The 3296-nt window shown below is 36.4% G+C and overlaps 1 protein-coding gene across 3 annotated transcripts in view; it reads right to left on the bottom strand.

The window, feature by feature from the left end:
• RBM6 (RNA binding motif protein 6) overlaps positions 1 to 3296 on the bottom strand; it is an 86502-nt gene that overhangs the window by 40504 nt on the left and 42702 nt on the right. The gene's annotated exons all lie outside the window — the stretch shown is intronic.

The raw sequence follows: 3296 nt of genomic DNA, 5'->3' as shown, positions 1-3296 counted from the left end.
AAATCTTATCTAGGAGTTGAACCTTGGACCTTTTCAAGATCAAATACCATTTCAGCGAGGAAAAATATTTCCCAAGTGTGTTTTAATTAACCTTAGCACCAATAAAATGAAATACTTGGTTATAAATCTAACAAAAAAAAATCTATAAGATTTATATGAAAAAAACTACAAAACTCTGATGAAAAAAAATCAAAGAAGAGCTAAATATATGAACCAATCCAAGATCATGGATAGGAAGACTCAATATTGCTAAAATGTCAGTTCTTCCTAATTCAATCTACAGATTTAATGCAATCTCAAATAAAATCCCAGTTACTTACTTTGTGGATATTAACAAACTGATGCTAAAGTTTATGTGAAGAAGCAATACAGCCAGAACAGCCAACACAATATTGAAGGAGAAAAACAAAGTCAGAGGACTGACATTACCCAACATCAAGACTATAAAACTACAGTAAACAAAACAGTATGGTATTGGTGAAAGAATAAACAAACGGAACAAAGGAACAGAATAAAGAGCCCAGAAATAGACGCACAGAAATACAGTCAACTGACCTTGTACAAAGGAGCAAAGGCAATTCAATGGAAAAAGGATAGTCTTTCCAACAAATGATGCTGAAACAACTGGATATCCACATGCAAAAAACTGACCCAATATCCTTCATAAAAATGAACTCAAAATGGACCATAGATCTACATGAAAAACACAAAACTATAGAACTCCTAAAATGTAACATATGTAAGAGAAAATCTAGATGAACTTGGGTTTGCTAACTACTTTTTCCATACAACTCCAAAGGTACAATACATAAAAGAAAGAATTGAGTTGGATAGCATTAAAATTAAAAACTTCTGAAGCCAAGCGCAGTGGGTCGTGCCTGTAATCCCAGCTACTCAAGAGGCTAAGGGGGGAGGATTACTTGAGGCCAGGAGTTCAAGACCAGCCTGAGCAACATAACAAAACCCCATCTCCAAAATAATCATAATGATAATCATATTTACAAATCTTAAGAAATGAGGACAGAGTATAAGTCCTGTTGAAGTGTAAATTCAGAGTTCAGCATTTTTCTGGTGTCCAGGTTCCCACTAACTCTGACTAGATGGTATAATGATCCCAGCTGGCTCAGGATCACATTGCCAACCCATCAGGATTACTGAAAACACAGCACAGTTAGATGTAACAAAAATAAACCTTAAAAAAAAAAATTAAAGCTTCTATTCTGTGAAAGACATTATCAAGAGGATGAGAAAACAAGCCACAGGCTGGAAGAAAATATTTCCAAAAGACATTTCTGATAAAGAGCTGTTATCCAAAATATACAAAGAACTTCTAAAATTCAACAAGAAGAAACACACTACTCAATTTTAAGACTGAGCAAAACAGAATTACAGATACACACATATTGAACTAACAAGCTCACTTATGGGGATTTATCCTTCAGATTGATACTACAGAGGTGAACTTACCAAGGTTCATCTCCAAAAGTAAGTTGCTAATTGCAAGACTGGAGACCACCTAAATGTCCATCAGTAAAGCACTGGTTAAGAAAAGGAAGGTGAGCCACATGGTGGATTATGCAGCTATAAAAAAGAACAAAGAGGCTGGGCACGGTGGCTAATGCCTGTAACCCTAGTACTTAAAGAGGCTAAGGTGGGAGGATCACTTGAGGCTAAGAGTTCAAGACCAGCCTAGGCAACATAGTGAGACTGTGTATTTACAAAAAAACGTTAAAAATTACCCAGGCATGGTGGCGCATACCTGTAGTCCCAGCTACTTGGGAGGCTGAGGCAGAAAGATCGCTTGAGCCAAGAGTTTGAGGTTGCAGTGAGCTACAATGAAGTCACCGCACTCTAGCCTGGGTGACAGAACAAGACATCCTCTCAAAAAAACAGAAAGGAGAGCGGAGACTAGAAGACATTTGTACGCCCATGTTTATAGCAGCACTATTCATAACAACCAAAAGGAAGAAGCAACCCAAACATCCACTGATGGCTGAATGGATAAAATAAATATGGTATATCCACACAAGGGAGTATTATTCAGTCTTGAAAAGGAAGGAAATTCTGACACATGATGCTACTACAACATGGATGAACTCTGAAGACATTATGCTAAATGAAATACTCCAGTCACAAATAATGTCTGATTTCATTTATACGAGGTAGGAATAGTCAAATTTACTACAAATTTATTCTATCCAGGAGATGGAATGCAGAATGTTGGTTGCCAGGGGCTAGGTGGAATGGGTTTAATGGGTAAAGAGTTTCAGTTTGGGAAGATGAAAATGTTCTTGAGATGGATAGTGGTGATGATGATACAACAATGTGAATGTACTCAATGCCATGGAATGTACATTTAAAAAATGGTTAAAATGGTAAATTTTATGTTATGTGTATTTTATCACAATTTAAATTTTCTAAAATAAAGGTCAAAAAAAGTATAAAATAAAAAAATGTTTAAAAATTTTAAAAAATGGGCAAAAGATCTGAACCTCACCAAAGAAGATAGAGGCATACCTCAATTTATTGTGCTTCACTTTATTGTGCTTCAGATATTGTACTTTTTAAAAATTGAAGGTTTGTGACAACCTGTGTCAACTAGGTCTATCAGTGCCATTTTTCCAACAGCATGGGCTCATTTCATGTCTCCATGTTGGCATTTTTTAGTAATAAAGTATTTTTTAATTAAGGTATGTACATGTTTTTAGACATAATGCTATTGTACATTTAGTAGACTATGGTATAGTTTAAACATAACTTTTATATGCATTGGGAAACTAAAAAATTTGTGTGACTTGCTTTTATTGTGCTATCACATTACTGCAATGGTCTAGAACAGAACCCAAATATCTCTGAGGTATACCTATATATAGGCAGCAAATAAACATATGAAAAGATGCCCAATATAATATGTCATTAAGGAACTGCAAATTAAAACAATAAGATACCACTACACACCTATTAGAATGGCTAGCATCCAAATGCTGGCAAGGATGCAGAACAGAACTCTCATTCATTGCTAGTAGCAATGCAATGTTATCATCAATTTGGAAAAACAGTCTGGCAGTTTTTTGCCAAATTAAAAATACCCTTACCGGCCAGGCGTGGTGGCTCACGCCTGTAATCCTAGCACTCTGGGAGGCCGAGGCAGGAGGACTGCTTGAGCTCAGGAGTTCGAGACCAGCCTGAGCAAGAGCGAGACCCCGTCTCTACTAAAAATAGAAAGAAATTGGCCAAACAACTAAAAATAAAAAAATTAGCCGGGCCTGGTGGCGCGTGCCTGTAGTCCCAGCTAC

This window comes from Propithecus coquereli, unplaced genomic scaffold, assembly GCF_000956105.1.
Source record: "Propithecus coquereli isolate 6110/MARCELLA unplaced genomic scaffold, Pcoq_1.0 Scaffold1, whole genome shotgun sequence".
Taxonomy (NCBI): Eukaryota; Metazoa; Chordata; class Mammalia; order Primates; family Indriidae; genus Propithecus; species Propithecus coquereli.
The sequence above is the reverse complement of the archived record's forward strand: the minus strand, read 5'-3'. Positions and strand labels throughout refer to the sequence as shown.